This window comes from Silurus meridionalis, chromosome 22 (genome assembly GCF_014805685.1).
Source record: "Silurus meridionalis isolate SWU-2019-XX chromosome 22, ASM1480568v1, whole genome shotgun sequence".
NCBI lineage: Eukaryota > Metazoa > Chordata > Actinopteri > Siluriformes > Siluridae > Silurus > Silurus meridionalis.
The window spans coordinates 19,391,065-19,413,121 of record NC_060905.1 but is presented as its reverse complement, the minus strand read 5'-3'; the positions used below and the strand labels follow the sequence as shown (position 1 = coordinate 19,413,121).

Genomic DNA, 22,057 nt, shown 5'->3' with positions numbered 1-22,057 from the left:
AAGTGGAAAAATTAATAGAAACGAGTCTGAATAAGTCAAGTTTATTTCTATAGCGCTTTTCACAACAGACAATGTCTCAAAGCAGCTTTAAGAGTTAAGGTGAACGATGTGTTTTTATCTCTGATGAGCAGCTGTGGCGACTGTGGCAAGGAAAAACTTGTTATGAAAAGATGTTATGAGGAAGAAAGCTTGAGAGAAACCAGACTTAAAAGGGGAACCCATCCTCATTTGGGTGACATCAAGAGTGAGATCATAAATCTTTCAACAATACTAACATGAGCACTGGATTATAAGATTATAAGTAATGATCTTTCTACAGTCTTATACAGTCTTTATGGTTATAAAACTAGGATTTACTGAGCAACTCATAAAATAGCTCAACATTTAAGATAATCAAAGATCCAACACCAGCTTCTCCATGCCAGAGCCTTTAAACACTGCAGGAGGTCCAAAAACTCCACACATGTAGTGGGATCCAATTGGCACTGGTAAGTCTCTAGATGGTTCAGGATGTTTGCGAGTTCGACATCTACTTCTTTAAAGGTCCACAATCTTCATGAGGTGGGACATGACTGGAGCTGGAGCAACCTCAGGATGCCTTGAGATGGGGAGAGAATAAACTGTATACTTCTAAGAACTGAGGAGACTAGCTGCTGGAGTTTTGGAAGAGAAATGGTGTTCGTTTTGTACAGCGGCTGTAATATTCCAAAAATTATATATACAGTGGAACCCGGTTATGTCGATGTCCTAGGGGTGCCAAAAGCGTCGAGGTAACCGATGATCGAGATAAACGAAAACAAAATGGCGGCAGTATATTAACGTGCTTGAAATTTCTTTATGTACATGATGTGCGTTAATAAATGAGAATGTGCATGCACGTGTTTTTGGAGGGGTTTTTACACAACAGCGTAGCTGCGATTTGTTTGATGAAGTCATGCTATAAAAATGTACATACGTTTGTTAACAACAAAAGGCATAAGTGCACCTACTAATAGCAGAGATTTACCAGTATACAATACAAACCACCGTCCATTCTCCATCCAAACCTTTATTATATTCTCCAACATTATAAACACACAGATCACTCAAAAAAAAAAAAAAAACAGCGGCTGCACAGTGCCGTCTCACATTTAGTCCACATGTGGAAAAAAAGAAAAATAAACAGTAACTAAGTTTCTGAAAACTTATGACCATCAGGCTGAAGTAATCCACACAAACACACAAAGCAAAGTGTCCGAAAAAACTTACGTCCGCGATGCCGAGGGGGGGGAGAAAGAGAGAGAGAGAGAGAGAGAGAGAGAGAGAGAGAGAGAGAGAGAGAGAGAAGCCGGAAAAAAAACCCGGAAGATCCAAAACCGAACCCGAAACCAAAAACGAGGGACAGAAAAGTCTCAAACGTGAACGGCCGAAGGGGGCGTGGCAGGTGATTTCTCTGCCGCTTTCTCTGAAGCTCCCGGCTTCAACTCCTTACCGAGAGAGCCGTGCTCCTTACCGAGAGAGCCGTGCTCCTTACCCTGCTCGCGCGTGCGCTCGGTAAGGAGTTGAAGCCGGGAGCGCCGCATAACATTTAACAAAAAAAATGCATATGTGCACTTACTAACACCTGTAGTATCTGTAAGGTTTGATTTTTCCGCCACTTTCGTGAGTTCTTCTGCGGCTGCACAGCGCCAAACGAGATAACTGACGTTAAAATTCCCCCCTTGTGCTCGAGATATCAGGGTTCAGCGACATAAAAAAGTCTACATAACCGATAAAAAATGCTTAGACAAAGCGAGAATTTGGCGGTTCCACTTCAAAAACGTCGACTTAATAGGGTTGTCGAGGTAACCGAGGTCGAGATAACCGGGTTCCACTGTATATATTTTTAACTGTTAAAACAATTATTTCAACAGATCTAAAGCAGGAATTATTTAATCTCCCCTTGTTCTCTACAAGTTGCTCCTCAATTTAGAATTCAACCCTGGCAGGGAAAATGGGACACTCTTATCTCACAAATGAACCAAAACATGAACAGACGCACCTGCAAGATTTCGCCTCGAAAATAACTCCAACAACCGAAACCTCTCCCTGCTCGCATTAACCCAAACATTTTTTACTGCTGAAGATGACAACGAATGGAACAACATAGCCTTCAGACCCTTCATGAATGTTTTCTTATTCAGAGAAATATTTTGATGAGATCTTTTTTTTTGGATTGCATCGTTATATAAGAGTATGAACTCGCACTAAACACTCTGCTCATATTACTCCTATTTTATCAAACCGTCACTGGCTACTTTATGCATTTAGTGTTGTATATAAAAATTCTCCTGCTTACATTTCAATTAGTACCGGGCCGCATAGAAAGAATACATAACACATTATTTCTGTTTTATTTATTATCTTATTCTGAATGATGTTTTATTTTGATCAGAGGCCAATAACAGTCATTTACCACTTTAACTATGATGAGGCCGAAATCCTGACTGATACATTTCATGAATGTTATTCCTCAGTAGATTCTAGAATCTTGGAGATAAAGGGGAGGTTCAATATTGGACTGTAGTTGGACAGCTGACAAGGTTTCCTAATTAGAGGGTTGATTCTGTAACTGCAGTTTGAAGGATTTAGGTACATAACCAGTGCTAATGGAAGAGTTTATTATTTTTAGAACAGAAACTTGAAGGCAAGGGATCAAGTACACAAGTTGATTTTGATGAGGAAATACAGGAAATGAAGTCATTCTCTTAAATAGGAGTAAAAGTTTGTAATTGATTGTCTGGTATAATTACACTGCTGTCTACAAGGTTATTTTTAAAATAGTTTAAATTTATATTAACAGTCTGGATTTTTTAAAAATGATATTTTGAAATTTATTATTAAAAAATTTCATGAAATCATTACGACCTAACGTGTGAGTGCAGTGCTTTTATTTTCTTTTAATTTTGCTACCGTGCTGAATAAAAATCTAGGATTCTGCTTGTTATTTTCTATGAGGGAGGAGAAATATGCTGATCTAGCAGCACTAAGAGACTTTTCTAGAACTCAGGAGATTCTCCTTCAATGCTATTTGAAATACTGTCAATTTGGTTTTGACGCCATTCACGTTCTGATTTCAGAATGTCGATAACTCTGGAAGGGTATTGATAATGCGGTAGTTGACGTGATTGTGCTTAAGGTACTTATGCTATGATTGAGGCAGATTTGAAAAGAAATAAGGAAATGATCTGAAAGAGCTTCAGACTGTGGAATTATCAGTAAATTTTTATATTGAATCCAAATGTTAGGATTAAATATCTGAGTTACTTTCCCCTCATAATCCCATCTGATCATGTCGATCTTCTGAGACTCGACTCCCCCTGGTGCTCTATATAGAATTGCTCAATGTAAATCAAGACCTGTTTATTCCCCCAGCATGACAGTCATAATGTGTATTTGTTTCCTTCACCTTTTATTTTGTTTATGTGCTTATATTGCGTGTGCTTTTGGAGCCGTCTGTACAACGTCCACGTCCACGTCCATGACTGTCTGATTGTATATTATTGTTCTTTATTGTGAGGCGTCTTTGAGTAATAATAATAATAATAATAATAATAATAATAATAATAATAATAATATCACATCAATCACATGACGTAACATGCTGCACTGTAAGTGAGCACTATGACAGAAGAAGATAAAATAACTCCTTCGCTTTGCTTGCAGACCGTAGCAGCCTGTTCCATAATATTTGAACAACTATTCCTCAAACCTGATTAAAGTCTTTCAACCCAAACAAAAGCATAGCAGTGTGACATCAGAGACATGCAGAGAATGTCAGAGCAACTGGTGACTTTTGCCTGAGATTCTGAGATTCTAGGAAAAATGGTTTTGTTTAATTGTGTAGGAGAGAAAGGAAAATAAATTGGGGTTATGGAGAAGAACCAAAGGGAAAATTGATAAAGCGTCAAGAATGCTCTGGTTTGGCTACTTTACCGGCCATTTACCGGCCACTTTATTAGGTACACCTTACTAGTACCAGGTTGGACCCACTTTTGCCTTCAGAAGTGCCTTAATCCTTCGTGGCATAGATTCAACAAGGTACTGGAAACATTCCTCAGAGATTTTGGTCCATATTGACATGATAGCATCATGCAGTTGCTGCAGATTTGTCTGCAGCACATCCATGATGCGAATCTCCCGTTCCACCACATCCCAAAGGTGCTCTATTGGATTAGGATCTGGTGACTGTGGAGGCCATTTGAGTACAGTGAACTTATTGTCATGTTCAAGAAACCAGTCTGAGACGATTGGCGCTTTATGACATGGCGCGTTATCCTGCTGGAAGTAACCATCAGAAGATGGGCACACTGTGGTCATAAAGGGATGGACATGGTCAGCAACAATACTCAGGTAGGCTGTGGCATTAACACAATGCTCAGTTGGTAATAATGGGCCCAAAGTGTGCTAAGAAAATATCCCCCACATCATTACATCCCCACCACCAGCCTGAACCGTTGATACACGGCAGGATGAATCCATGCTTTCATGTTGTTGACGCCAAATTCTGACCCTACCATCCGAATGTCGCAGCAGAAATCGAGACTTGTATGTATTCTATCTTCTATTGTCCAATTTTAGTGAGCCTGTGCGAATTGTAGCCTCAGCTTCCTGTTCTTAGCTGTCAGGAGTGCCACCCGGTGTAGTCTTCTGCTGCTGTAGCCCATCTGCCTCAAGGTTGGACGTGTTGTGCGTTCAGAGATGCTCTTCTGCATACCTCGGTTGTAACAAGTGGTTATTTGAGTTACTGTTGCCTTTCTATCAGCTCTAACCAGTCTGGCCATTCTCCTCTGACCTCTGACATCAACAAGGCATTTACGCCCACAGAACTGCCGCTCACTGGATATTTTCTCTTTTTCGGACCATTCTCTATAAACCCTAGAGATGGTTGTGCATGAAAATCCCAGTAGATCAGCAGTTTCTGAAATACTCAGACCAGCCTGTCTGGCACCATAATTATGTCACTTAAATCACCTTTCTTTCCCATTCTGACGCTTGGTTTGAACTGCAGCAGATCATCTTGACCATGCCTAAATGCATTGAGTTGCTGCCATGTGATTGGCTGACTAGAAATTTGCGTTAACGAGCAGTTGGACAGGTCTACCTTATAAAGTGGCCGGTGAGTGTACATTTTAATAGAAACACCAGTAAAGTGAGGTATTTGAATTAGCCAATCACATGGCAGCAGCACAAACATGCGTCAGACCTCAATCAAACCAGAGTTTCAGAAAGGCTTTGGTAACCAATAATTACTCTTAGCAAACGTGGTGAGCAGAAATAATGTCATGTCAACTTATCCAAGCTTGAAGCAGAAGGATCCAACCAATAACAACTTACCAACACAAGTTGGGTGGAACAAACACTCTTTTTTAGACATGATTGAGCTGATCTATCATCTATTTAAGACTTCCAATCTTATTTCTAGGCTTATTGATCTTAAGAATAAAATATGATGCAAAAGCAGATTGCGTAAAATTATTAGGATTATTATTATGTTTTAAGATTATTTATCTTGGTTTTCTTGGTTAGTTAGTAAAGCTTAAAATTCTTTATTTTACCGGTACATTGAGTTTGTTCAGTTGCCCAGTAAAAACGCTTAATAATTAGACTTGTTGTTAGCATTATTTATTCCAAACGCGTGTTTTAACATATTTATTTACAACTTAATAACAAATGATAAGAGTCTGTAGTATTAATTCACTACACTCTTTATAAACATTATTTATACGCCAGTACACTTATTATTTTTTGGAAGTTTGTTCTTCATACCAAGTATTTATTACAGTAATAAACAATTCTGTAGTTTGATTTCAGTTCCTCATGTTAAAGTTCTTTCAGTGTTCAGATCTAAGTAATGATTTTGCTTTGTTTCTTTTTTAATTTATTTTTGTAGACAGAATATAAAATGATGACGATTCTTAAATTAAGAGGGATTTTCTTTTTAACATTTTTTCACACAAATTAAGAAAAGCAAACTGTTTCAAAAAATTATTAACAATCAACTTTCCAGTTATTAGACTAAATTGACCTTTAGGAAGAAGCGCTTTGATGCTTATTTGAAGACTTTTTGTTTAGATATGTTTTCTTATTTCAGGAAATCTTGAAATCTTGTTTCTAGACCAGGGGTGGCCAACCTGTGGCTCGCATGCGGCTCTTTGGCTGGTTTCATGCGGCTCTTACGTTCATATCGAAGTTTGTGTTTGTGTTTTTTTTAATGTGTGTGTTCGCTTCGCTTGAGTTCAATACGGTATTTTTAAGACTTAAATGATCTTGCCCCTACCCGTACTGGGAAACTTTGCGGTATATTCATCTCACGCACATGCGCATTTGACGAAAATACCGTATTGAACTCAAGCGAAGGGAACACGCACATAAAAAACACACACAAACAGTCTGTTTTCTACCCTGAAACACGTGCAATCAAAGCATCGATCTGTTCTGACTGACACACACGTGAAAGAATTGCTTCGAGTGGCAACAACGGAATACGAGGCAGATTTGAAGGGGATTGTTCAAGGCAGGGAATGCCGAAAGTCCCACTAAGTAACATGCACAGTAAAAGAAAAACGCTATTGTAAATTATTATATATTTGTTTGTGGACTTGCTTAAACTAAGAGTTTGTGTGTGTGAGACAGTGCACACAATGTTCATTGTTAAAAATGACTGGACTGTGGTCTTAGAACTGTAGGAGTCAATTTCTGTCATTATGTTGGTGTGTGACATTTACAATATATCTGGCTGAGCAGAGGTGTGTGTGTGTGTGTGTGTGTGTGTGTGTGTGTGTGTGTGTGTGTAAGTGTAAGAGGAAGGGATGGGTGATGTTCATGTGTGCCCATGTGTATGATGTGGCTCTTTGCGGTAACACAGTCAAAAATCTGGCTCTCGGTCTCTGACTGGTTGGCCACTCCTGTTCTAGACTGTATCTTCTTAAATCATGCATTCATTTCCTATATTTCGATGCTTATTGTTTGGCAGTGTAAAGTGTAATGTGGTTTGCTTTTCGTGTCACAAAATAATAGTACTTTTTTCTCAAGCATGTCATATTGATTTCTAATGAACCTGAACATCAAAAGCATCACAAATTGCAATACTTGAAACAGAAAACCAAAGATGTGACATTCTAAATCTTTTTTACAATACAACTTTTTTTTTCTAAAAAAATTATATTCTTAAAATATGTATTTTCATATTCATAAGTAAATTTTATTTTAAACGAAAAAAGGGACAAGACAAATTGTGTTTTTATAACTGTATTTCTTATATAAAAAATGAGAAAAAATATGAATTTTTTTGACAAAGATATGACTTTTCATCATAAAGAAAATTCATATTTTTGTCCAAACATGATTTGCCCTTTTACCATTTATTCCACCTTCAAAATGGTAAAAGGGCAATTGATGTTTGGACAAAAATATGAATTATTTTATTAAATAAATATGATAGTTAATTTTCCCGAAAGACCTGTTCAAAAGTGCGTAAACAAAAAACTGAAAATTCAAATGAGAGAACATGTTTTGACCAAAACTTGATTTTTAATAGTTATTAATGAAAAAATATATATCTATAACCATAATATCATTAAAAGCATCACACATTGCAATACTTAAAATGAAAAATGAAAAAGTGACACCTTAGGATAAGATTATGTCCTATTTGAACATCCTGTTTCACATTTATTCCCCATTTTGCTGTTATAATAATCCCCCACTCTTCTGGGAAGATGAGTCACTAGATTTACGCTTGACACACGTTGCTGCTGCAACGAGTCGTTCGAGATCAGGAAGACCTTCAACGAGCTCCAACAAGCCTCTGACAAACCATTCGGCAACTGGTGCATGATGATCGGCGGAGAACGATCCACATGATCTCACTTCTGCACCCACCCTGCTTGCCAGATGCGGTTCCTGCGGACTTCGTCCTGTTACCGCAGATGAAGATGCTGCTCAAAGGTCGCTGTTTTGACAACATTGTGGAGATCCGGCGCAACTCGCAGAAGGTGTTTGACACGCTTCAATTATTATTATATTGTATAATCAATAGATGTAGGTATGTAAGTGTGAGCATACTGGCTGTGAAAATAAGGGATCCAGTGTACGGGTATGAGGAAAAGAGATAAATTATGAAATGATGCTGAATTTGGATTAGATTAGATTAGATTAAATTAGATTCAACTTTATTGTCATTGTGCAGGGTACATGTACAGAGCCAATACAATGCAGTTAGCATCAAACCAGAAGTGCATAGATAGCTGTCAGGGAGCACCCTTCCTCTTCGCCTGCGCGTGCCCTGCCCGCTCGGAGCTCATCACCATCCTACTGATTACAACCACCTGCCTCGCATTTGTCATGCCCATATAACCGCCTCTCTCACCCCACTTTAGCGTCCGTTATTGTTTGCATTGGTGTCTGTGTGTTTTGCTGCATTTTGCCATTAAAGGATTTGGGTTTTGGTGCATCGGCTTCCGCCTCAGTCACTCGCCTAACAATAGCTTATTTACAGGTGGCAGTGTAATAAATAAGGGTATGTGGTTATACAGAAGGTGTAGTAATATGTACATATAACTGAATAAGGGTATATATAGTGTGGGTTTTATATAAGTATGATACAGTATGAAGTGGTATGACATATAGCTGTATTGAATTTGTCAAATGTAAGACTTTTTAAGACCATTAAGAATGAAATTTAAAACGTATATCCCAACATAAAATTTGTTTTACATCTGCGGTACAATCCAAGAAAGATTCGCTCTAATAACAGAAAATTTTTTCAGAAGATTTTTTTTTCAATACATTTGGGCTCGTGAAAGAAAGAACACGTCACCACAGAAACGTTCTAAAGTGCTACAGGAGCATTTCAATGAGCATCAGTGAAATTCAGAAAACAAAGACCTGTTTAAAAACTATTTTAACGGTGAATTTTGAAATCATTGCTTTGACATGTTCATGTACTACATGTTATTTCGTTTTTCCAGGGAAGACAATATTTGAATAGCACAAAGAATCAAAACAGATTAAAACAGATTTATTGTATTTTTGGATAAAATGAAGGAAGTAAAAGCCTTGAAAGGGACAGGGTTATATTTGTGGACAAGCAAGAAATATTTTTTCAATTCCAGCAGCGTGACACAGATTAAGACAGAATGTTAAGCAGGACTAATAGGAACAAATTGTCCTGTCCACACAGAGAGTGAGAGCAAAACCTGACACCTCTTTCAGCCTTTTTGCTTTTATTTCTACCTTGTCAGCGCATCCTGTCTAAAAATCCATTGCTTTCATTCAGACCTCGTTCAGACATCCGCTAAAGCCTTCAGTTGACTACGCTTTTATCTTCTAACTCAAGCACTTTAACCACGACAATGAAGACATGTCCACCCAAGGGGGATGGGGGGGCACCTTTTCATCTGGCCTGGATGGGTGAAGTTAGAGAGGGATACACGTTACCTCTTCAAACTCAAAGTTTCTACCACAATAATTTGGATATTAAAACTCCTCTAAAATAAGGAGAAATGCCTCAAACTCAAAGAAGTCCTGAGCAAACCATACCATCATCCTTCACCCTGGAATGCTCTTTGTTTACGTTCCCTCATCGTTCCACGTCAAAGTGCTTGTATCCTTGTATGGTGAGGGACGATTCTAGCAGAAAGAAAACAAACAGCTTCCTTTCACGGATGACCTGTGAAGAGAGACGTTCACAATGATCAGTACACATAAGCAATGTGTGTCTAAGAGGGGAGGGTTCGCTGGTGGGAGGATGAAGCTCATTAGGAGGCTGATGGAAGGAAGCTGTATTGCAGGATCACCAAAGCAATCTCATTTTCCAATACGAAAACCACGGCTTTTTGTTTCAATTATGTTATGGTTCAATTATGCTAGCTAAGGCTAGTCCAAAAAAAAATAAAAATAAATAAAAGAAAAGTTAATTTAGACTTAAAGGCTTTAATTGACTTCAAATAATCACTTTAATTAAGGATACTTCATTTCTTGGGTCAAACTTCTAAGAAGTAAAATTCAGTACTGTTAGTATTAGTTTAAAAGACTCCTTCTTTGTCTTCCATTCTTTCTTTCAGAAGCAGTGACCCAGAAACACACACACACACACACACACACACACACACACACACACACAAGAAAAATACAAAAATCTACCAATATAATAAGGAGGCTTTGGCATCTTTTTACGCTTTATTATGCTTTAATTTATCTTTCATATTGTAATATAGTTCTTTCAATTACTGTTTCTACTACACTTCAAAACATTTTTATTATTGTAGAAGTGTTATTTATGATAATATTTTTTAAATATAGGTTTTCATGTGTAAGATATATTCGAGCGAAGTTTTACATTCCAGAGCAATTTAGAATGTATTTTAAAGCAAATTCACAGGTTCACCTTCTTAGTGGGATCATCAAAAAATGTGTGTTTTGGGCACTGGATCTCTTATACAAGTTCTTGCAACTATTCTCCTACATTCTTTATTACCTGATGAGGTGTTCTGCCTATTATCCTATATCCTATTTTTTATATATTTTGTATATGATTTTTCCACTTAGGTTTTTACCTGTGCTTTGAATATATATGCATATATGCTGTTTGAGTATAGTTAATGCATGTTGCCTGCATGCTGTTTGCTTATTTTACTATTTTTATTTGAGTACAACTGCCGCATTTTTTTTAACCCTAATCTAATCCACCGGCCTTTATAACATGTATTACATTTACTAACATTTTGATTATATGATTTTGATTTATACTAAACTTTACTCTAAAGCAGGATTATTGTGAACTCTCTATGAAAAGCTGAGTATTATACTATATAAATGTTGAGTAATGGTTATATGCATTAATCTTGAATTTAAACTAATATAAGAAATGTTATATTTTACCTGAAGGTATTGCTAAATGATATTATATATTACTAGATTCTACTACTGATAGCTGAAGCTGATCTATGCTGTATAAGAAATTTCCCCACTGTGGGACGAATAAAGGTACACTGGTGATCAAAATCAGAGAACAATTTATAAACAATTCTGAAATAATGTGATCTTCACTGCTCAACAGTTGAAGGAGTTTTTGTTCTGTCTATACCATGCTACCAGAACACCTTTTCCACAAAATAACTAAGGCATTTAAAAAAAAAACATTATTTTGCAGAAAACACACTGATCAAAATTAGAGAACAACAATGACTGTAGCATGGAAAAAGATTACAAAAATATTTTCTGAAGGTTACAACAGTCAGCAATTAGTAGGAAGTGTCCAGGCCTCTGCTCTGAATGACTTCAGCACATTTGCAGCCACAGGACAGCACTAGTCTCTCACACTGCTCTGGTGTGATTTTGGTCCACTCTTCTTCCAGTCTCCTCCACAGTTTGGTGACTGTAGTGGGTTTCTTGGCCATAACTTTGTCACCAAGGATTTTTCAGGGGTTCCCTATTGGGTTGAGATCAGGACTCTGGGCAGGCCATGTCATTATTTCAATGTTTTCAGTTTCAAGGAACTGCTTTACCCGTTTTGCTGTGTGACATGGAGCGTTGTCCTGCATGAACACTGCAGGCTGATTGGGTGATGAACGCATGGAAAGAACCATATTGTGGCATCGGGGCACGAGTGAAGGGCGGAGCCGGAAGGAATGAGCGGTAAGAAACATCTGCAGCTGATGAGAGTTATCAGTGCACTCTGTTTCAGTCCGGCAACACCAATAAAGAGGAGAGAGATGCCAACCTCGAGGAGAGTGTCACCAAGCAGAGAGACGAGAAGAAGGGTCCCCGAACGGGGACTAAGTGCGAGCGGGTGCCGGCAAACGTCAGGAAGAAGAGACGTGGTAGCCGGCTGGTGATCTCGGGTGGACGCGAGAAAAGGCGTGCTGGTCCATGAGGAAACTCGGGCGCGCTAAGAGAGAAAGCGGCCGGTCCGCGAGTGAGACGGGCAGACGCCGAAGGAAGCGCGTGCTAATCCGGGAGAGACTGCCGGCAAACGTCGGGAAGGAAAGGCGTCCCGAACCGTGAGTGTGTGGGTGAGCCCTGGTGTGAATACTGGAGAGGAAAGCGTCAGGGTGAAAACGAAAGTAAATAAAGATGGCTCTGCTTGGTGAACTATTGCCTGTCTGTCTTTCTTCCAGTACGGGGTCATTGAGTTTGTTACAGTGGTGCCAAAACCCGGGACTGGAAGAGGGGTATGACGCCAGGGAGACTACGCCATGGAGGGAGCAGGACCAGGTCAACGAGGATTGCTGCAACAGTCACTCCATCGTCTGCCACGCCACTTCAGGGAAGTCCAGATGGCACTGTACCCAGGGACAGGCAGTTTCTCTCTCTCTCTCTCTTCTTCTCCCCAGACACCTGCCCGTTCCTCGGAATCTGGGAGCACCCTTCGCTACCTTTTGCCTCTCGTGCCGCGAGGGGGGAGTCAGTTTAGGCCCGACGGTTCCCTGGCCTGAGTCGGGCGGTGGGAGTATGTGGCTCTGCTTGGTGAACTATTGCCTGTCTGTCTTTCTTCCAGTACGGGGTCAGTGAGTTTGTTACACATATGTTGCTGAAGAAGGTTCTGATAAACATTTGCATTCACTCTGCCATGTAGCTGTATAAGAGGCCCAACTCCTGCTGCAGAAAACATGCCCCAAACCATGACACTTCCTCCTCCACTTTTCACTGACTTCTTTACACACTTTGGGTTCAGTCTTTCTCCAGTTTGTCGCCGAACATAACGTTTCCCATCGGACCCAAATAAATTAAACTTGCTTTTATCACTGAAGTGAACTTTGGACCAGTTCTTCTCTGTCCACACAATATGCTCCTCAGCAAAGCTTAGTCTAGCCTTTTGTTCCTTTCTGTTAATGAGAGGTTTGGTCACTGCAGAGTGGGCTTTCAGTCCAAATGCTCTTAAACGTTGAGAGACTGTATGACGGGACAGATCCTTACCCTGTTCAGCGCTGAACTGGTGAGCAATTCCAGCTGCAGTGTGGAAACGATTGCCCATTGAGATCCTCTGCAGTATCCTGTCCTCTCTTGTATTTGTCTTCTGTGGACGACCAGCCTTCTTGGCGGACTTGAATGAGTTTGTGATGTTGTAAAGATTCAATATTCTTGAAATCACAGATTTGGAACGTCCAACTTGTCTTGCTATGGCTGATAGGGTCATCCCTTTGGCCTTCATCTGGACAACCTGCTGCTTTCAGTCACTTTAGAACGGCCCACCATCTTGCAGAGTCAGTGAAACTGGAAGGTAGGCTGCCAGTTAAATAGGGGTTTACAGATAATCAAGGAAATTAGCACCAGGTGCCAGATTGAAACCAATAACTGGGAGGTATCTGAAAGTGTTCTCTAATTTTGATCAGTGTGTTTTCTGCAAAATAATGTTTTTTTTTTTAAATGCCTTAGTTATTTTTTTGGAAAAGGTGTTCTGGTAGCATGGTATAGACAGGACAAAAACTCCTTCAACTGTTGAGCAGTGAAGATGACATTATTTCAGAATTGTTCAATTGTTTATAAATTGTTCTCTAATGTTGATCGCCAGTGTATATCTTATCTTGTGTTACTTGGATGAACTTCATGCACCCTATTATGCAAACATGTGTTTAAGTGTTTAACCACATAGGCAGCAGATGTGTATCAACATCTTTGTCTGACATTTACTCATATTTTCTACTATATTTCATAATATTTTCTACATGACTTCTGACTGAATTTTGCACAGTGCACCTGCACACACCAAATAAATTAAACCCACTTTTGTACTATTATTGCTGTTTTATTATTTTCTATTATTATTATTTGATGTATATTTATTATTATAATATAAATCGTTTTATATTTGTTTTTGGAGTTCTTTATTCCTGCGTTTTTGCAGTCATTTACACTTTCATATCTGTTATTAGAATTTCGTTTTATTGTTTAGTTTTTAATTTCTTTATTGTTTAGGTAGAGGCCCTGTTGTTTTTTCTGCCTCTCCCTGCAATGCATATGAACCTTTCTTATTTTGGTCTTGTTTTTATTGTATATATTTTATGTAACCCAGAGGAGCAGGTTTCACTGAAGAAGAAATTGATATATTTAGATATAGAAATAGATTTGTAGGATTATTTTACACTATAGAGCTGTTTTGTATGGGGATTAACACATGGCAGATTGGCTGATGGTCCAAGTTCTTCTGTCTTATCAGAATTATTAGAAAGTTCTCTAACCTGGCCTTGCTAATGCATACAACTGTGTATCAGTGATCAGAGGGCAATAGCGGGTCATTTACCACTGTCTCTGTGCTACTGTATAATTACTCTTAAATCCTGACTAATACATTTCATAAATGTTATTTCTGATAGAAACATGAGCATGCAACTTTTTCTAGGATCTAAAGATCTTTTGAGATATAAAAAAATATTTGATATTAGCCTAGCATAGCTGCACAACCTGGCCCTTTACACAGCTAAACAAAACAACATACAATACTTAATTTTTTTTTTTTACAAGTTTGGCAACCACAGATACAGTTTCCTGTGGCACTTCACTTTCTCCACATTTTGTTATGTCACAGCTTCATTCCCAAATAGATTCAATTTATTATTTTCCTTAACATCCTACAAATAAAACCCCATAATGACAACATGAAAGAGGTTTGTTTGAAATCTGTGCAAATTTATTACAAATTTCAGGGGCATCGTGTTTCCACTGATCATCCTTGAGCTGTTTCTACAACTTGATTGGAGTCCACCTGTGGAGAATTAATTTGATTGGACATGATCTGGAAAGGCACACACCTGTCTATAGAAGGTCCTGCAGTTAACAGTCAATGAGCACAAAGCCATGAAGCCCAAGAAATTGTCTGTAGACTTTAGAGACAGGATTGTATCAAGGCACAGATATGGGGAAGGAGACAAACATTTCTGCTGCATTGAAGATCCCAATGATCACAATGGCCTCCAAATGGAAGAAGTTTGGAACCACCAAGACTCTACCTAATGCAGGCCACCCGGCCAAACTGAGTGAACAGGGGAGAATCCAATCCTCAGTAAAAGGCACATGATGACCCTACTGGAGTTTGCCCAAAAAAAAGATTGAAATCTTTGGTCTGAATGCCAAACGTCATGTCTGGAGGAAACCAGGCACTGCTCATCACCTGGCCAATACCATCCCTACAATGAAGCAGGGTGGTGGCAGCATCATGCTGTGAGGATGTTTTTAGCGGCAGGAACTGGGATAATACTCAGGATCGAGGGAAAGATGAATGCAGCAATGTACAGAGACGTCCTTGATGAAAACCTGCTCCAGAGCACTCTGGACCTCAGACTGGGGTAAAGGTTCATCTTCCAACAGGACAACAACCTAAAGCAAACAGCCAAGATAACGTAAGGAGTCTCTACAGGACTCTGTGAATGTCCTCGAGTGGCCCAGCCAGAGTCCAAACTTGAACCTGATGAAACATCTCAGGAGATCTGAAAATGTCTGTGCACTGCCACTCCCCATCCAACCTGATGGAGCTCGAGAGGTTCTGCAAAGAACAGTGGGAGAAACTGCTCAAAAATGGGTGGTGAGCTTGTAGCATGAAACTCAAAAAACTTAAGGTTTCAACTGGTCCCAAATGAGCTTCAACAAAGTGTTGAGCAAAAGCTGTGAATATTTATTTACATGTACTTTAGGAAAATGATGAATTGAATCCATTTTGAAATAAAGCTGTAACATAACAATGGGGAAAATGTGAGTTCTTTCCGGATGCACTGTAAGTTAACGATGTGATACACTGATATAAAAAAGTGTATATCAGATACAAGTTGGCATTTGACTCACAATGCAACATATTGGCATCTGTAAAAAAAAACTAATTTATTTAGAATCATTAGTAGATGCGCTAAACTTTTATTATTTTGAAAGTGACCAATATTTTTTATGTTGATTGATTTCGACTTATCACAAAACTACGGAGACCAAGGCAGGTCCTGAGAATAGAACATGGCAGAGGTAGAGCTGCATCTTCTTGGAGACAGAACAGGAAAAGAACGTCTGGTTTTATATATTTTTCTTTATTTTTGCACTCCAAAGGCGTGTGTGTAAAAGGGGCCATGCGTCAGAAGTCAGAAGTCACTTCAGTAAATTGATGATTTGCTGTCTGTCTGAACCAAACGAATACAAACGTGTATTGTTGGTTCCATATTAAATATTACATTTCATTGAATTATACTGCATTGTGTTTAATCGTATCAGATCGCACACTAATGGGGTGAATCAAAGAGGAGATTTAACATGCACACACACACACACACACACACACACACTGCGTTAGCTTGTTTAGCTGAATCTAGTTTGTAAGTGTCTGTGCTCAAAATACTTGCTTAATGGGAAAATGCAGCAAAAAAAGAAAAAGAAAAGCTTAGCACTTGCTGTGTGAACCATGGTGTCTGTCCGGTAAGAGATTCCTGACCTCAGGTGACAAGTCTCTAGGAGTAACGCTAATCCGGATCAATTTGAAAACAGTGTCTCAAAAACGCTTTGCGTTTGCACTAACCGTTTCTCAAAAGTTGCTGATCCTCACTGAAATGCTTGAAGCCATGTTATTGTTGACTAAAAACACTGTCTCTGTGTGGACAAAAGGACAAAATGGAGAGAAAATTTGCATTTTTAAAACGAAAACCTATTAGAGTGGACATGGTCTAAGACCACAATATTTATGTGACCATTATGGTAAAAACACTGGTATGGGAAAACGCCACTGGGAAAGTTGGAGAGTGTGTACTTTAAATGGAAATCACTGGTGGACAGAAGGAAGAAAAGATTATTACTTTCTCTACTTAAGTAGCTTTTTACTTTACTGAAGTTTTTCCATTTGTGGAGATTTTTACTGTAGCTTCATTTAAAACTCAAATATTTTACTTTTTACTACATTTAGTCAAATTGCTCCTTTTTATTTACGAGGATAAAAACGTAACTGTTTACACCAATTAGGGTCGAGTGCATGCTCTGTTTTACACGTGTTCTGATCGGCATTTGGTGTATCTACTGATCACCAACATACAGTTCAACATCAGTTCTACATCAAGCAGAACATTTAGTGAGGAATAAATGATGAAGAAACTCGAATTCACCACAACACACGTGACCTTTAATATAAAATCTATATATTTATCTAAAGCTTCTTTGTGACACCTTTTTATATATGAATAAATTAAACTATGTATATGTTAAACTAATTAAAATAATCTCCTTTCAATTTTAAATCCTTCTTGCACTGCTAACACCCTTTAGGCTTGCTAACATGCTAACTGGTTGAACTGATTAATCCCCCAACACACACACACACACACACACCTCTACCCACATATTGGGGGCAGAGTATTTGTTGCTATCTTCACGAGGAATTTGGTGAGTGCCTGGAATCAGAGAGGATATTTGAGTGAGAAGGTAACATAATATTTATAATTAGCGACATGCTAGTGGACTGCCGGACACCGCCACAGGACGACATGAAAGGTAATGCTGGAGTGCCACCACCTGGAAGCACTTCTGTGAGGTTAAAGGTCAAAGCTATTGAACATGAGTGACAAAATGCGTACGTAAACATTAGTGACATCGATCCACCAGAGAGTTTTTGAAGCTATTGTTGTTCAGGGTGTATCAGCAAAACTCGAAAAATAGGCATCACATGGCCTTGTGTTCTGCATTCTGTGGTGATTTGAGACAAAAGCGACTAATTAAAAAAAAAAGAAGAAAATTCACATCAATCACAGACTGAAATGACTCACGTTTCCTGCTCATGTCCTCAAAAATACGACAGCAGCTTCGAGTTCGTGTTCACAATAAAAGGAAGCATTAAAATACTTTAATATCAAGCCGGCCGTCTTTAGCAACAATACAGACTGATAAGAAGCCAGAGAGTCTTTCAAAGCCGCATGCCACTGGAGTACGAGATGAAAAGAGGTTTGTGGGATGGAAGTACAGGAGAATAGGTGTCATTAACTAGTGAGACATGTCTTTAGGAAAGCCAGGAAGGGAAAGGAAAGGTTCTGCAAAGCGACCAAGGACTTCGATAGAGAGAAATCCCACAACAAGTAAAAAAAAAACCTGGCCTTGCAGTGTCGAAAAATAAACAGCTTCCCACAAGTTCCAGCTAGCTGTATTCTATCACTCACTTGTATCTGTTAAGGATGATAAGAAGACATCCTTGTCTCAAGAATGCACTCATCCTAACAGCCTGCACACAAAGGTCCTGACTAAAACAACTAAGACCTCATGAATTTTGACAAAGAATGAGGGCATGTCACTTTCTAGGCCTTTTCAGACACCTACATTCTTTTCGATGAATAATATGGGGGACAATAATAATAGACACAAGGACGATTCGGAGGACCCTTATTTAGTCAGTGGAACACTTGATCAGAGCAGGGCAGTGGTTTTTGCCAATACTTGTGTGTCTACTTATAAAAGGAATGTCAGATATTTGGTCCTGGGTGCAGAGTTCGGCCCGAGTGCAGGCACAAGATTCAGGAGTTCCAAATTCTTAACACCTCTTAATAACCACCCCCACCCCAGTCCACCCCGGTCCACCCCAGTCCACCACTCTCCCCCTGGTCCCTCATGAGTCAAAACAAGAAGAGGAGGCTTCCTGTTGTTTCCCCAGCACTTCAGCCATCATCTCTTTCACTCCCCCACACATCCACACACCTTTCCAGTCTAATCAGTCTGATTATAATGTCAAATACACAGACATACACATTTGATGTCTTCTGCACTTATTGTACTTTACAATATATATATATATAATTTTTTTTTTTAAAGATGTGGTTTTATAAGGAAAAAATATAAAGACAAACAAGATGATTCCTAAATAATTCGACTCTAGTTTGGAAAAAAAATCAAATGATGAAGAAGCTAAGAGAGTCTCGAAGCAGCTACCTGAAACCAGTTGCAGGATGAAGTAAAAGCAACAGGAACATCAGACAACAATGAGCGACGAACAGCATCACGATCATTTGCATTCTCAAAGTCCTCAAGCGCTAATCTCGTCTCGCTGAAAAAACACAAACACAGTGATGTTTAGACAAGAGCAAACACACCGGTAAGACAAAACTGAAACAGAACTCAGTATGCAGAATGCACTGGGACTTAAAAGAGAATTTAATCTCCTTTGTGGCAGATTTTGAACTTGTGAAGGACCAGTTGAATCTTAGGAGAACTGAATGTTAGACCCTGAGAGCATTGGATCAAATCAAACCATAATAACAGGAGAACATGTGTAAGATGCAGAACAGGAGAGAAGATGTGATGAGACTCCCTCACCCACACAGTCACACATGGAGATGGAAGCTTAATGGTTCGGGGTTGTTTTGGAGCAGGGAAGATTCCAGAAAATGAAAAGAATCCTGAGCCAAAATGGCTCCCACTCCATACTTCTGTCTGGACTGGAACTGACTTCACCGTACAACAAGACGACTATAGTACTATATATGATTATTTATAAATACACTATATTTTACACTATATATGGGACACCTGGTCATAGGTAAGGTGTGTGATTTTCTGAGCATTGCATTCCACATTTAGTCCCAATTTGCTCTTCTAATTCCCTTCACTCTTACGGGAAGATGTTCTACTAGATTTTTGCAGTGTGTTTATGGATATTTGTGTTCATCAGCCACAAGGGTGTTACAAAAGTCAGGTACTGATGTAGGTGAGGAGACCTGGGGTGCAGTCAGCGTTCACATTTATCCCAAAGGTGTTTAGTAGGGATGAGATCAAAACTCTACAGCAGACCACTCAAGATCCTCTCCAAAGCATGGAGCTCACTTTGTGCACAGGAGCATTGCCATGATCCGAAAATGTTATTGTAGCGCATCTAAAGACAATTGTGTGCCTCCAGCTTTGTGGTAACAGTTTGGAAAAGAACCACATATAAGCAGGAAAAATCAGGGGACTCAATACTTTTGGAAATATAGTGTAGCTCACAAAGCAAATGAATGAATGTTCGAAAATTGATTGGTGAATAAATTACTAAATAAATAATTTAATAAACAAACAAACACATAAAAGCCAATTGTAGCTCAGTAGTTTTCAATCAGAAGAATGAAAGCAGAAATACTGATCCTGAAGGGGTAAGTCATCTCTAAATATGGCCCTGCGTCCTTGCATTTTGTGTTTCTCACTGCTACTCTGCTAAAATTCCCTCATGGGGCTCTTCAGTCAACGCAAAATGTATTGAGCGACCAAATCAAGCTTTCTAGACATCTGAGAAGGTTGAATTAAAAAAACAACAACAAAAACAGGTGTGGTAGAGATGTTTGGATGGTTGGTGTTTTAGTCAGGTTCTTTTGTTCTTTCTTATAGTCATTGTTCTCTAAGCTAAACCACATACACATCGTTTGTATTTTCCTCCATAGTAATTTTTACATCTCGATTGTTAAGAAGTGAAAAGAAAAGGTCTCTGATGGTAAGTGAGCCGGGTCAGGCGCATGGCTCAGCCACCGTGACACAAGACTGTAATAACAGGAACTGCAGAACAGCCCCTGCAGACTGTGAGATAAGACCCATGCGGTCAATACAAACTCTTACTGTAAAGGCCTCGTAACGATACAGTAGTTAAACCTTTAACTGGAATGGTGGTAATAAAGAAGATCTCGGTTTACAAGAAAGTACTTTATTTATCTACGTTTCCACACTTCCTCACCTTCAGAATAGTCCCTTTGCACAACATTACAGCACTCCCAGCATTCTTTTGGAACGTGTCCTGGATGTCTTCTTTTCGAAGCGCCTGCTGCGATTCACTGCGGATGTCAAAACGGCAGCCTTCGAGCTGGATCTTGATTTCCGGGAAGAGGGCAAAGTTCTAATGAGAAAAAAAATCTGTCAGGTAGGGTAGGTGCGGAAGTGGGATCAAGTCCTCCGACGATCGTCATGCACGAGTTGCTGAATGGTTGATTTTGTTGAAGCTTGTTGAATGACTTCCTGATTCTCATCATCTTCCGGTGATGTTCTTCCTCTCTTGAAGTGCACATTTGTGACGTTTCACGTAGAATTTCAAGTTTGCTCTTTGTTCTAACTTTCTGTAATGAAATCCCAGACATGGTAATGCACGTAGTCAGAATAGCACCAGTCACACCCTCAGTCCCTAAACTCTTTGATATCACCTTGTACATAGATACTAGGACAGTGCTTTCATCACTAAACGTTGCAGACTTCCAGAGAATGACTACAAGCACTGTAGATACCACTAACATTTACACGGTTAAAGCTTATCAAATACTTTAAGACCTCAGCAGAACAGCAATGTGCTAAAACCTGCCTTCCCGAGTGCATGGCCTTGCAATCTTTACAAATTCAGTTATAGCAAATTTAGGACAAGAACCGACATGTCTCAATTTCTGGTGCTGGCTTTGTGCCAAAATGAGCGCACATGGATGATGCACAGGGCCAAAAAACAGGAGCACGCTCGTTATAAACGTAGTAAAAAAATACAGGGGGGGAAAAAAAACAATCTTCTGATAATCTGCTGAAATATATTTTAGAGAATGGAGCGGAAGCCTGGCACGAGTGCTGTTCTCACTGTTACTGTGGAATCTCCTGATCTCGCTATCAGATGAGCAGGAAAGATATGTTTCTGTGGTTTTTGTGAAGTAAAGGTAATGTTTTTAAAGCTTTGCCATTTTTCAGGGAAGTTATGAGAAGAATGTTTGCCAGGGATAAGAGATGGGGAAAGAAATGCAGTTGATGACTAACACTGGATAACATTGTGATTAGTTTCTTTTATGTTTTTCTACGATCCTGAGCACATCACTATTTTACATTCAGTGCATTTGAGGCCTATTCGTTAACTGTGAAAATATGTGTTAAAGCAAAAGGTTTGAACAAGGTCAATATTGTCTGACATGCAGTGCTATAAAAAAACATAAAAAAAAAAAAAAACATGAATCTCCAGCATGCTAAGGTATCAAGTGCAAGAGGCAGCATTGCCCAATCCTGTGGCAGATTCTTGTGTGAAATGAAAGCGTGTGGAGACAATACTGACTGTAAAACACCTCTGGTATGCTGATCACTTACTCAGCCAGAAGTACCTTCAGGA

The 22,057-nt window shown here is 39.2% G+C and overlaps 1 long non-coding RNA gene across 1 annotated transcript; it reads right to left on the bottom strand.

The window, feature by feature from the left end:
* Nucleotides 1-9,025: 9,025 nt before the first annotated feature.
* On the bottom strand, nt 9,026-21,282 carry LOC124376190. The gene is made up of 3 exons (XR_006923790.1): nt 20,666-21,282; nt 18,898-19,012; nt 9,026-9,691 (listed from the first exon to the last, which is right to left on the bottom strand). It is a non-coding gene; the product is annotated as an uncharacterized LOC124376190 (long non-coding RNA).
* Nucleotides 21,283-22,057: the final 775 nt, after the last annotated feature.